At 39.2% G+C, this 14,677-nt stretch overlaps 1 protein-coding gene across 8 annotated transcripts in view; it reads left to right on the top strand.

Moving 5' to 3' along the window:
- ZNF239 (zinc finger protein 239) overlaps window positions 1-14,677 on the top strand; it is a 45,804-nt gene that overhangs the window by 14,162 nt on the left and 16,965 nt on the right. The gene's annotated exons all lie outside the window — the stretch shown is intronic.

Below are 14,677 nucleotides of genomic sequence, written 5' to 3'. Positions count from 1 at the left end.
CTGCGCTCAATCCATTGAGATCCACCAGCCAGGGCAAAAGTCGTGTCCCTTATTCATGCTGACCTTATCTGTACCTTATCTTCTCCCACATTTCCCCCACATTGGTCTGTACTATCTTTGCTTGGACTTTATTTTCATTAAAAATGCCCCCACTCTAGTTACTTTTGCTTCTTTTCTTACACACTCAGAGATCCATATTTCCTTCTGAATATAACACAATATTGTGGTGACACAAAATCCCGTATCCTAGAAATAGATAAGGGTTTAATTAATAGTTTTTCTTAAAAACATTTTGACTCCTCGAAGCAAAGAGCCTTAAGTTCTTTTTTAGTTTTTTTATTTGCATTTACTTCTTTTTTTTTTTAATTTTTCAAATACAGTTGTCTCCATGTACCCGCCACACTTTTCCCTGCTCCACCCACCCCCACCTCCCCCCCTTAATACTTCCCCACCTTAGGTTCCTCCAAGTGTCCTTCATACCTGTTCCATGATCTGACCCTTCCTCTTCCCATCCCTGCTTACCCCCCCTACCTGTCTTCCTTCCCTCCCTTCCCTGTCGGTTTCTTTCTCTCCATGTTGCTGGTCATGTTTTCCTTGCCCACTTGCTTTGCTGATTAGGTTCCAATTACAGGTAAGATCATATGGTACTTGTCTTTCACCCCCTGGTTTATTTCACTTAGCATAATGCTCTCCAGTTCCATCTACGCCTTCGCAAAAGGTAGTAGCTCTTTCTTTCTGCTGCATAGTATTCCATTGTATAAATGTACCATAGTTTTTTGATCCACTCATCTACTGATGGGCACTTAGGTTGCTTCCAGCATTTGGCTATTATAAATTGTGCTGCTAAGAACATTGGGTGCCTAGGTTCTTCTGAATTAGTGTTTTGGGATTCTTAGGGTGTAATCCCAGCAGTAGAATCACTGGGTCAAAGGCAGTTCCATTTTTAACTTTTTTAGGAAATTCCACAGTTTTCGACAGTGGCTACACCAGTCTGCATTCCCACCAACAGTGTACTAGGGTCCCCTTTTCTCCACAACCTCTCCAGCACCCACTGTTTGCTGATTTATTTATGATGGCCATTCTCACCAGTGTGAGGTGGTATCTCATTGTGGTTTTAATTGCGTTTCTCTGATGGCTCGTGATCATGAGCAACCTTTCATATGTTTCTGGGTCCTGTGTATGTCCTCTTTGAGAAGTGTCTGTTCAGGTCCTTTACCTATTTTTGAATAGGATTGTTTGTCTTCCTGGAGCGGAGTCATGTGAGTTCTTTATATATAATTTTGGAGATGAAACCCGTGTCTGAGGCATCATTGGCCAATATATTTCCCATACAGTTGGCTCCCTTTTCATTTTACTGATGTTTTCTTTAGCTGTGCAGAAGCTTTTTATTTTGATGGAAGTCCTGTTTGTTTATTTTTTTCTTTATGTCCCTTGCTCTAGGAGACATAATGGTGAAAATAATGCTGCATGGGATATCTGAGAGTTTCCTCACTATGTTCTCCTCTAGGACTTTTATATTGTCACGGCTTATATTTAAATCTTTTAACCATCTTGGGTTTATTTTTGGTATGGTGTAAGTTGGGGATCGAATTTCAGTTTTTTGCATGTAGCTGTCCAGCTCTCCCAACACCATTTGTTGAAGGGGCTATTTTTACTCCATTTTGTGCTTCTGCCCCCTTTGTCGAATATGAATTGACCATAGAGACATGAGTTTATTACTGAGCTCTATTCTGTTCCATGATCTGTGTGTCTGTTCTTATGCCAGTACCAGACTGTTTTGATTACAGTGGCCAAGTAATACAATTTGATGTCTGGTATTGTGATCCCTCCTGCTTTGTTTCTCTTTCTCAAAATTGGTCCAGCTATTTGGGGTCGTTCATGGTTCCACATATACTTTTGAAATGTCTGTTCTATATCTGTGAAATATGTTATTGCTATTTTAATAGGGATTGCATTGAATCTGTAAGTTGCTTTGAGTAGTATGGACATTTTGATAATGTTAATTCTTTCAGTCCATGAACACGATATATGCATCTATTTATTTGTGTCTTCCTTAGTTTCTTTCTTCAGTGTTGTGTAGTTTCTTTCTTCAGTGTTGTGTAGTTTTCTGAGTACAGGTCTTATACCTCCTTGGTTTAAGTTTATTTCTAGGTACTTTACTTTTCTTGTTGCTATAGCAAATGGGATTTTTTTCATGATTTCTCATTCTGATATTTCATTGTTGGAGTACAAAAATGCCTTTGATTTCTGAATATTGACTTCATATCCCTCTGTTTTGCCAAATTCACTCATTAGGTAGAGTAGTTTTTTGATGGAGTCTGTTGGATTTTTATGTGCACTATCATGTCATCAGCAAACAATTACAGTTTTCCTTCCTTCTTTCCAATTTGGATGCTTTATATTACTTTTTCTTGTCTGATCCCTGTGGCTAGGACTCCGAATACTCTGTTGAATAGAAGTGGTGAAGATGGGACAGCCTTGGAAAGTTCATGAACGCACTGGGAAAGCTTTTGGTTTGTGCAAATTGAGTATTACATTGGCTGTAGGCTTCTTATATATGGCCTCTGTTATGTTGAGGTATGCCTCCTTTACTCTCACTTTGCTGAGTGTTTTTCTCATAAGTGGATGCTGTACTTTATCAAGTGTTTTGTAAAATTATCCTGTGAAACTGTTAGGTCCAGGGCTTTAGCATGCCAGGAGATTTTGGATTACTGCTTCAGTTCCACAAGCTGTTATTGGTCTGTTCAGGTTTTCTGCTCGTCTTCAGCCAGTGTTGTAAGGTTGTATTTTTCTAGAAATTTGTCCATTTCATCGAGGTTTTTAAATATCTTGACACATAATTGTTCATAGCAATTTCTTACAATGCCTTGTATTTCGGTGGTATCAGTTGTTATTTCTCCTCTTTCATTGCTGATGTTATTATTTGGGTCCTCTCTATTTGCTTGATGTGTCTACCTAAAGGCTTGTCGATTTTGTTTACCTTTTCAAAGAACCATCTCCTGGAGTTTTTGATCCTTTGAATTGTTCTTTTAGTCTCTCTGCCATTCCATTCTCCTCTCATCTTTATTATTTCCTTCCTTCTACTTGCTCTGGGATTTGTTTGATGTAGGGTTAGGTTATTAATTTGAAATGTTTCTCTTTTAGGTAGGGTGTATTGCTATGAACTTCCCTCTCAAGACTTGCTTTGCTATGTCCCATACATTTCGGACTGGTGTGTGTTCATTTTCATTTGTGTCCAGAAACGTTTTTTAATTCCTCTTTGACCTCATTATTGACCCATTCATTATTTAATAGCATGCTATTCAGTCTCCATGACTTTGAATGTTTTTGAGTTTTTTTTGTTGAGGTTGGTTTCTAGTTTCTAGGCCTTGTGGTTCAAGAAAATGCTTGTTAAGATTTCAATATTCTTGGATTTTTGAGGCTTGTCTTGTGTTCTATTTTGGAATATCTTCCATTTACATTTAAAAAGAATGTGCATTTTGTTTTTCGGGGAAGAAAGGTTCTATATATGTCAGTTAAGTGCAGTTGGTCTAATGTGTCATTCAGTTGCACTTTATCCTTGTTGATATTTTGTTTGGAAGATCAATCCATTGTTGACAGTAGGGTGTTAAAATCCCCTACTTTCAGTGTGTTGTTGTCTACATCTTTCTTGAAGTCCTCCAAGATTTTCCTTATATATTTGGGTACTCATGTGTTGGATGCATGTAGTTTTACAATACTTATGTCTTCTTGATGGAGTCTTCCTTTGAGTATTATGAAGTGTCCTGGGTCTCTTTTTATGGCCTTTGTTTTGAAATCTATTTTGTCTCAGTATTGCTACCCCTTCTATTTTTTCCTGTCCATTTGCATGGAATATTTTTGTCCATCCCTTTAATTTGTCTGTGTAGGTCCTTTGTTCTGAGGCGGATCTCTTGTAGGTAACCTACGTATGGGTCATGTTTTCTTACCATTCACCTACCATATGCTGTTTCATTGGAAGATCTATTCCATCTACATTTAAAGTTATTATTGATAGGTACTTACTCATTTTTTCCTTTCAACCTGTACTCCTCTCTCTTTCTCACTCTTTTTCTTCATCTTCTTATAGCTGTCCCTTTAACATTACTTGCAGTGCTCATTTGGTGGAGGTGTATCCTTTTAGCCTTCTTTTTGTCAGAAACTTCTTATTTCTCCTTCCATTTTAATTGGGAGCCTTGCTGGATAGAGCAATCTTTGTTGCAGACCTTTGCACTGCTTGGAATATTTCTTGCCATTCCTTTCTGGCTTGTAGTATTTCTGTTGAGAAGTCAGCTGTTAGCTGTATCAGGACTCCCTTGTTTGTTACTACCTCATTCTCCCTTACTCCCTTTAAGATTCTGTCTTTGTCTTTGATATTTGCGATTTTAATGATGATATGTCTTGGAGTGAGCTTCATTGGGTTCTTCTTGAATGGCACCCTCTGTGCTTCCTGGACTTGTGTGTCTTTTTCTCCGCTCAAATTAAGGAAAATTTCCATCATTACTTTTTCAAAGAATTCTCTATCCCTTGTTCTTCTTCCTCTAGTATCCCTATTTTACAGATATTATTACGATTCAGGTTGTCCTGCATTTTGCCAAATGCCTCTTCATTCTTTTTCAGTCTTTTTTCATTTTCTTGCTCTTTCTGGGAGCTTTTTCCTATCTTGTCCTCCAGCTCACTGATTCAATCCTCTGATTCATCCAGCCTGCCTTTGGTTCCTTTTGCTGTGTTCGTCAATTCAGAAATTGTATTCTTCATTTTCTATTGTCTCTTATTGGTAGTTTTTTGTCCTTTTTTTGCTGATATAGTTTGGAGTAAGTTCCTCACAGTTTCCTATAGTTTTTGGTAATTCTCTGAGCTCACTGAGCTCATTGATCTTCTTTAAAACCATCTTTTGAAATCATTGTCAGATAGTTTTCTTGCATCTATTTATTTTCTCTTCTTGGAGATTCTTCCTTTCCCTTTGATTGAGTGGCCATCTCCGCCAATTGTTTAGTAGTCTCTCTGCACTCAGCAGTCAGGCTTAGGCACCACAGGGTGGGGGCAGAGTCCCTCCTAGGGGCATGGTTATTGGGTCCTCTCAGGCTGCTGCCACTCCAAGTATGTTCTCCCTGAGTAAGATGACTGCTGCAATATGGGGAAGGTGTCAGCACTGGGATCCTGCCAACTACTCTCAATTTTCTCCCTGAAGTATCTCACCAGTCTCTCCTCAAGTGTCTCTAGACCACTCTGTGCCCCTTTAACCAGTGATCTACTATCTATGACTGCCACTCTGTACTCAGCAGTCAGGCTTGTGCACCTCAGGGCCAGTGCTGAGCCTCCTGGGGGTGGAGCTCTTGTGTCTTCTTATGCTGCTGCCTGGTCAGGGGAGTGGTCTGCCTGAGTAAGATGCTGGTGCTAAATGAGGGAGGAGTCAGCACTGGGATCCTGCCAGCTACTCTCTTAGTTCTTTCCCCAAAGTCTAACTCCACAGTCTCTCCTCTGGCGTCTCTAGCCCATTCTTCCCCCACCTTTTCCAAAGCCCAGGGTAAGTGGCTGCAAATAAAAATTAATGCACTGGCCCTTTAAATGGCTCTTTACATGTCCCGCAACCTGTCTCTGGCAGATAGTAAGTCTGTGACTTTTCGCACCTGGCTGTTAACTGTGTACTTTTTGGGATCTGGTGCTGTAGGCTGGAGATCCCCGCTTATGGTTTGTACCCCGGTCTTCCCAGGGGAATCCAACTGACTGTTTAAATAGCCCATCCTATATTCTGGAGTCTCTACCAAACTCCTTACCAGTCAGGTTCTGCCAAAGCTGATTCCTCTCTGTCTGGGGTTACAAGGGTTCCCTCTCATCATTGTTCAGATGTTTGTTCTTGGTGATATCTCCACAATTTTGTTGTGACTCCTAATTGGTCCTGGTAGGGTGTCAGTGTGATTTCCATTCACTCCTCCACCATCTTTACTCCCTCCATTTTATTTTATTCTTTATTTCCCTTGCCTTAGGAGATACGTGGTAAAGAGTAATAGTACGTGGGTTACTTGAAAATTTCTTCCTAAGTTTTCCTGTAGTGTTTTTATAATGTCACGACTTACATATAAGTCTTCTATCCATGTTGATTTTATTCTGGTGTATAGTGTACGTAGTTGGTCTAGTTTCATTTTTTTGCATGTACTTGTCAATTGCTCCCAACAGCATTTGTTGAAGAGGATATTTTTACTCCATTTTATGCTCCTGCCCCCTTTGTCAAATATTAATTGACCATGGAGACATGGGTTTATTTCTGGGCTCTGTATTGTGTTCCGTTGATCTATGTTTCTGTCATTATGCCAGTACTAGACTATTTTGATTACAGTGGCCTAGTAATATAGTTTGATATCAGGTATTGTGATCCCTCCAACTTTGTTCTTCCTTCTCAGGCGTGCCAAGGCTATTTGGGGTCATATTTTTATTCCATGTAAATATTTGAAAATTTGTTATAAATCTGTGAAATGTGCCTTTGTTATTTTAATAAGAATTGCATTGAGCCCTGGCTCATGTGGCTCAGTGAACTTAGCACTGGCCTGTGTAGCAAGGGGTTGCAGGCTCAATTCCCATTCATGGCAGATGCCTGGGTTGTAGGCCAGGTCCCCAGTGCAGAGCATACGAGAGGCAACAACATATTGATGTTTCTCTCCCTTTCTCAAACCTCCATTTCCCTCTAAAAATATATAAATAAATTTTTTTAAAAGAATTGGCATTGAATATATACATTGTTTTGGGTAGATGGACATTTCAGTGATGTTAATTCTTCCAATCTATGAACACAGTATAAGCTTCCATTTGTAGCTACCTTAGTTTCTTTCTTCAGTGTTCTTTAGTTTTCTGAGTACAGGTCTTTTGCCTCCTTTGTTAAGTTTATTCCTGGGTACTTTATTTTTCTTGTTATAGGACTTGGTATTTTTTTCCCTAATTTCTGTTTCTGATATTTCATTAGTGGTGTATAAAATGGCCTCATTTTCTGAATATTGACTTTGTATCCCACTGTTTTGCCAAAATCACATATTAGGTTGAGTACCTTTTGTGGGGAGACTATAGGGTTTACTATGCACGCTCTCGTGTTGTCTGCAAATAATAACAGTTTAGTTCCTCCTTTCCAATTAAGATGCCCTTTATTTCTTTTTCTTTTCTCACTGCTGTGGCTAGAATTTCCAATACCATGTTGAATAGAAGCGGTGAAAGTATACACCCTGGTCTTGTTCCTGATCTTGGTGGGAAGCTTTTGGTTTTTGCCTATTGAATATGAGTTGGCTGTAGGTTTCTTGTATATGGCCTTTGTTATGTTTGGTATACTCCTTCTATTCCCACTTTGTTGAGTGTTTTTAATCATAAATGGGTTCCACATTTTAGCAAATGCTTTTTTAGCATCTACTGATATCACGTGATTTTTGTCCTTCATTTTCTTTATGTTGTATATTATGCTCCTGGGATGAATCCCTCATGGTCATGGTATATGATCTTTTTAATGCATTGAGGGATCCTTGTTGCCAATATACTGTTGAGGATTTTACCAGTAATATTCATCAGAGATTTTGGCCTATAGTTTTCTTTCATTGTTGTGTCTTTACCTGGTTTTGGAATTAGGATAATACTGTCCTCAAAAGATCTTGGGAGTCTTTCCTCCCCTTGACTTTTTTAGAATAGTTTGAGAAGGATAGGAGTTACTTCTTTAAATGTTTAGTAAAGTTCATCTGTGAAGCTATCTGGTGCAGAACTTTTGTGTGCCAGGAGTTTTTTGATTACTGCTTCAATTTCACTAGATGTTATTGGTCTATTCAGGCTTTCTGTTCTTCTTTCATGTTTGGAAGAGTATACTTTTCTAGAAATTTGTCCTTTTAGCCCAGGTTGTCAACTTTATCGACATATAATGGTTCATAGTAATTTCTTAGAATGCTTTATAGTTCTGTCATATCAACTTTTACTTCTCTTTCCTTTCTGATTTTATTTCTTTGGATCCTCTCTCTTTTTTCCTTCATAAGTCTGCTTAAAGGTTTGTAGTTTCTTTATCTTTTCAAAGAACCATCTACTGGATTTATTGATCTTTTGAATTGTTCTTTTATTCTCTTTGTCATTTAATTCTGCTCTGACTTTGTTTCTTTCTTCTACTCTTCTCTGGGCTTTACTTGTTGTTATTCCTCTAGTTTTTGTAGATGTAGGGTTAGGTCATTTATTTGAAATTTTTGTATCTTCTTTAGATGGGCCTTTATTGCTATTAACTTCCCTCTCAGGACTGCCTTCACTGTGCCCATGTGTTTTCGGCTGTTTTGTGTTCATTTTCAATTGTTTCTAGATACTTTCTGATTTTTTTCTTGATCTCATTGTTTTCCCATTCATTATTTAATAACATGTTATTTAGTCTCCTTGTATTCGAATATGTTCTGGTTTTTACCTTGCGGATGGTTTCTAGTTTCAAGCCATCCTCAAGAATGATTTGAGAAGCTGCTTAATATGACTTTATTTTCTGGAATTTGGTGGGGGGTTTTTTGTGACCTACCATGTGGTCTGTTTTTGAAAATGTCTCTTGTGCATTTGAAAAAAATGTGTATTTTGCTTCCTTTACATGAACGTTTCTTTACATATCAAATTCATTTAATCTAGAGTATCGTTCAGTGCTACAATATCCTTGTTGATTCTTTGGAAGATCTATGCATTGTTGACAGTGGGTGCAGACATCCCTTACCATGACTGTGTTGCTGTTGATACCTTTCTTGAAGTTCTTCAAGATTTTCCTTATATATTTGGGTGCTCCTGTGTTGGGTGCATATAGGTTTATAGTGTTTATGCCTTCTTGATGGATTCTTCCTTTGAGTATTATAACATTTCTTTCTGGGTCTCTTTTTATGCCCTTTGTTTTGAGATCTACTTTGTCTGAAGTATTGCTACGCCTGCTCTTTTCTCCCCTGTCCTTTTGCTTTGAATATTTTTTTTCCATCGTTTTACTTTCAGTTTGTGTAGGTCCTTTGTTTTCAGTGGATCTCTTTTAGGCAGTGTATGTGTTGGCCATGTTTTCTTCTCCATCCACCTACTCCTATGTCTTTTCATTGGAGTATTTAATCCATTTACATTTAAAGTAATTATTGATAGGTACTTATTCATTTTTTCATTTTGTATCTGTGTTCCCCTCTTTCTCACTCTTTTACTTCATCTTCTTAAAGTAGTAGTCTCTAGCATGTCTTGTTGTGCTGGTTTGGGGGAGGTGAATTCTTTTAGCCTTTTGTCTGGGAAACTCCTTTACTTTGCCTTTCATTTTAATTGAGATCCTTGCTGGGTAGAGCAATCTTGGTTGCATGCCATTGCTTTGCATTACTTGGAATATTTCTTGCCATTACTTTCTCACTTTTAGTGTTCCTGTTGAGAAGTTAGCGGCTAGCCGTATCGGGACTCCCTTGTATATTTCTATGTGTTTCTCCCTTCATGCCTTTAGGATACTGTCTTTGTACCTTTTCTTTCCCCTCCAGTTTAATGATGATATGTCTTGGAGTGGGTCTCATTGGGTTCCTTTTGAATGGGACCCTCTGTGCTTCCTGGACTTGCGTGACTTTTTCTCTCCTAAAATTAGGTAAGTTTTCAGTCATTACTTTTTCATATAAATTATCTATCCCTTGTTTCTCTTCTCCTTCTGATGTCCCTATTAATGGATATTATTACATTTCAGGTTGTCCTGCATTTCCCTAAATGCCTCTTCATTCTTTTTTAGTCTTTCTTCATTTTCTTGCGCTTCCTGGGAGCTTTTTTCTACCTTATCATCCAGCCTGCTGATTCGGTCCTTGCTTCATCTAGCCTGCTTTTGATTCCTTGTACTATGTTCTTCAATTCAGAAATTGTATTCTTCATTTTCTCTTGCCTATTTAGAATTTCTATGTCTTTTTTCATTTGATATAGTTTGCAATAAGTTTCTCATAGTTTTCCTGCCATTTTTGGTAATTCTCTTTGAGCTCACTGAGCTGATTGAGCTTCCTTAGAACTGTTTGGAACTGAATATCTGTTAGTTGACTTGCCTTTATTTCATTTAGTTCTCTTTGTGGGGATTCGTCTTTTCAATTTTTGAGGGGGTGGAGGTTCTTTTCTTTCTGTTATTTGTGAGACTCTTCTTTTTTCCTTCAGCTTCTTAAATTGATCTGTCTTCTTGACTTTTGGTGTGAACTTCTGTATTAGGAGACTGCTTTTTTTTTTTCTTTCCTTCTCTATCTGTCTCTTACGATGCCAGCTGTTGACCCCATCTGACCTTAGGTAGTCTTTAAGGGACTTCGAGGAATCTGCTCTCTGTGTTTGTCTCCTCTATTTGTTAATCTTGGCACTCTCCCCTCAGCTGCAGGGTGGGCAGGGCTATTGGGTCCTTTCACACTGCTGCCTCTCCAGGAAGTAGTCTGAGCAAGATGGCTGCTGCTGTATGGGGGAGGAGTCAGCACCGGGTCCCCTGGCTACCCATTCTGTTCTCTCCCCAACTCCTCTGTCTCCAGACTTTCCTCAGCGACTCTATACAACTTTGCATCCTCTTTAGCCCAGGATCCCGTATCTGTGACTGCCACTCTGTATTCAGCACCCAGGTCTGCGTAAAGCCTCATCTGGACAGAGCCTCCTGGGGGCGTGCCTATTGTGTCCTTCCTCACCGCTGCCCCTCAAGGGAGTGTTCCCCTGAGCAAGATGGCTGTTGTCATGTGGGGAAGCAGTGTGCACCAGGACCTCGCCTGCTACTTTCTCAGTCCTCTCCCCAAGGCCTCCTTCCCCAGTCTCTCCTCAGGTGGCACCAGCCACCTCTACTCTGGCCTCTGCCAGAGCCCAGGATAAGTGGCTGCCTCTACAAATTTTGCTCCGTCCCTTTAAATGGCTCCTTGTGTCTCCAGCTCCCTGTCTCTCACAGAGAGCAACCTGCCATTTTTCACAGGGGGCTGTTGTCTGTGTGCTTTTTGGGCTCTGGTCTTACAGGCTGGAGATCCCTGCTTATGGTTTAGGCCCTGCTCTTCTCAGGAGGGTCCAACTGGCCTTTTCAGTATCCATGAGCGCAGAGCCCATCTTCTTGAGCCTTTAGTGTACTTTTTAACAGGTTGTGCTAAAGTCCAATTCCTCTATGTGTCCTAGGTTTTAAAGCCCCTCTCTCGCTGTTGTTCAGTTGTTTTCTCCACAGGTGATTTCTCCAGGGTTGAGTTGTAATTCAAGATTGGTCATGGGAGGAGGTCTGTGTGACTTCCACTCACTCCTCCACCATCTTGAATCACCCGTTTATTTGAGATTTTACTATTTTCTTTAGGTAGTCATCTATTCCTGGAGTTTCCCTCTCAGGACTGCCTTTTCTCTCTTCCATCACTTTGGACTTCTTTGTGTTCAGTTTCCTTTCTTTCCAGATATATTTTGATACCTTCTTTGACCTCATTATTAACCCAGTCATTATTTAATAACATGTTATTTAGCTTCCATATATTTGAATGCTTTTTAGTTTTTTCTTAACATTTATTTATAGTTTCAAGCCACTGTCCTCTGAAAAAATGATTGTTTTTACATCAATTTTTTTTATTTTAGGTGTATTTTGTGTCCTACCATGTCGTCTATTTGAGAAATGTTCTGTGTGCTTTTGAGATGAATGTACTTCTTTGTTCTGTTCATATTCATTAAAACCAATTATTCTAGTGTGTCCTTTAATGCTGCTAAATCCCTCTCCATTTTTTTTTTTTTTTTTTTTTTTTTTTTTTTTTGTCTGGAGGATCTGTTCATTGTTGACAGTGGAGATATAAAGTCTCCTATAGTGACTTATTGCTGTCTAACTCTTTCTAAAGTCCTCCAAGATTTTCTTTATATATTTAGGTGCTCCTGTTTTGGGAGATTATATGCTGGCTGTGGTTATATCCTCTTATGAACTGACCCCCAGAAAGTATTGTATAATGATGTTTTCTGTCTCTTATTTTGGTCTTTGTGTTGAAGTTTATTTTGTCAGGTAGAAGTCTCTTTATCCCAGCTTTTCTTTCGCCTCAATGTGCATGGAATATTTTTCTCCATCCTTTCACTTTCAGCCTGTGTAAATCTTTTATTCCAAGGTGGGTCTCTTGTAGACAGAATATGTGGTGGTTGTGTTTTCTTATCCATTCAGCTATTCAATGTCTTTTCATTGGAGCATGCAGTCCATTTACATTTAAGGTTATTATTGATAGGTACTTATTCATTGTCATTCTCTTTCTTTTGTACCTGTGTTCCTTTGTCTTTCTATTTCTTCTTAAAGCAGTCCGTTTAACATCTCTTGCAATGCTGGTTTGATGGAAATGTACTCCTTTAGCCTTCCCCCCCCATCCCCGCCCTTGGGAGCTCTTTATTTCACCATCCATTTTAAATGAGAGCCTAGCTAGATAGAGCAGTCTTGGTTGCAGTTCCTTGCTTTTTATAACTTGGAATATTTCAAGGCAGTCTCTTCTGGTTTATAGTGTTTCTGTTGAGAAATCAGCCAATAGCATTATTGGAACTCCCTTACATGTAACTAACTGTTTCTCTCTTGCTCCCTTTAAGATTGTTCATCTTTAAACATAGCCACTTTAATTGTGATGTGTTCGGGTTCATCTTCATTGAGACTCTTTGCTTCCTAAAACTGTGACTTTTTCCCTTACCAAATTAGGGAAATTTTTTGTCATTATTTTGTCAAGCAGGCTCTGTATCTCTTGCCATTCCTTCCTCTTCTGGTATCCCTGTGATGTGAATATTGTTATGTAACATGTTGTCCCAAGGCTCTCTTAGACTATCCTCATTCTTTTTAAGTCTTTTTTTATTTTCTTGGCTCTGACTAGGTGTTTGTTTGTTTGTTTTTTTCCCACCTTGTCTTCAAAATCTCTGATTCTATCGCTGCTTCATCTAGCCTGCTTTTCATTCCTTCTGGAGTAGTCTACATTTCAGATACTGCATTCTTCATTTCTAGCTGATGCTTATTCATAGCTTTTATGTCCTTTCTCATGCTAGTGTAGTTCTCATTAAGTTCCTTGCTCATCCTTATAACAATTACTCTGAATTCTGACTGATAATTTGCTTGTCTCAATTTTACTTTGCTCTTTATCTGGGGATTTCTCCTTTTCTTTCTTTTGGAATTTGTTTCTTTGTTTCACGATTTTAGCTGTGTCTATTTTTTTTGTTGTTGTTGTTAAGATTTTATATACTTAATTTTAGAAAGAGGGGGAAGGAGGGTGAAAGACTGGGAAAAAAACATCAGACATTGATATGCAAGAGAAAATCGTTATGATGCCACTCATATGTTCCCAGCCAAGGGGCCTGGCATACAACCCAGGCATGTGCTCTGACTTGGTATCAAACCAGCAACCTTTCGGTTTGCAGGATGATCCCTGAGCCGTGCCGTTCAGGGTTCTGTCTCTTTTTGTTTGTTTCTGTGTACTGGATAGATCTGCTTTGGCCCCGTCTTGTGTAGTGGGTTTATCTGGTGGGACTTTTGTGGGACTCAGTTTTGTAGACTACTTGATCTCCTGATATGGATGCTCTAGGAATACTCTTTGTGTGGGTTATGTGGGCTCTCCTAATGTATTGGATCCTGAATGTTGTTGTCTTTTTCATTGGTGGTGTCTTCCCTCTAGCTGACTGACTGACTGAGAGGCTCAACCCCTACAAAATATTGTGTGCTGATTCACAGGTGCTGGCAGCGCAAAGCAAGACAACACAGAAAACAAAACCAGAACAAAACCCCTTTCCAACAACAACAGCAATATAATAACAAAAGTTCAGAGAATAATAAAAGTTGGAAGAGAAATTGAAAATCAGGGAAAGGGGAAAATAAAAGATAAAAAATAAGAAAAGACCAAAGGAGACAAAAAGTGATAATTATGGGAGGAGAAAAAGGAAGAGAACTAATACAAATAATGAATTGAAAGAGAAAAGCAAGAAAATGAGATAAAGAAAGAGAAGGAATAACAGAAAAAAGAAAAGGGAAGGACAAAAGGAACAATGGGGCAATCAAAGGTAAAAGTAAAAATAGAAATATGAAAGAAAAAAATCAATAAAATTAGAAGGAAAAGAAAAAAATAAAGAAAAATAATGAAAAAGCAATAAATAAGGAGGGTAATGAAAGGAGCAAACTGGAATTCATCCCAACAGAGTTTAGTGCTTGCATGCTATGTCCTGCCTTTGGGTCCAGCTCATATCTGAGATTGTTCTAAGCTTATGTCAGGTGCTGTCCATGTCTAGCCCTTGGCAACCTGTTTGAAGCCACATTCTATCACAGTTTGACTGATTCCTCCCGGTTTGGCTGCGCTCAGGATGGGCCCAGCTGCTCTGCAAAGCTCCATTTTATCAGCACTGGGTCCAGGGGTATGTCAGCAAATGACCCAGGTCACCACAGGATCCACCTCTGCCTGTCTCTGCCAGACTGTTGTCAGTTTTAGACTAGTCGCAGACCTGACTGTTTCTGAGAGGGCTTCTAGTGGAGTTGGTAAGGGTTTGGATTCCTGGATCTCCCATGGCAGGTGCTTTTTAGATTTCAGGGATGATTGATGGTGAGTGTGTTCCCCTTTCTCCAAAGCCACTAATTTGAGTCCATCTGGTTGGGTTTTTTTTCCCTTGTACTTGGCAGGGCAGGGTCCCTAGTAGGCTAATGAGTATAGTCTCCAGAGCTGAGAGTTTGGGTCTGCCAGAAACAGGGGAGGGGGAGTGTTGCATTTCTTTTGCTCCCCAATGAGGG

This window comes from Pteronotus mesoamericanus, unplaced genomic scaffold (assembly GCF_021234165.1).
Source record: "Pteronotus mesoamericanus isolate MK-2021 breed Mesoamerican mustached bat unplaced genomic scaffold, CSHL_Meso_final contig_35, whole genome shotgun sequence".
NCBI lineage: Eukaryota > Metazoa > Chordata > Mammalia > Chiroptera > Mormoopidae > Pteronotus > Pteronotus mesoamericanus.
This window is presented reverse-complemented; position numbering and strand designations above follow the sequence as displayed.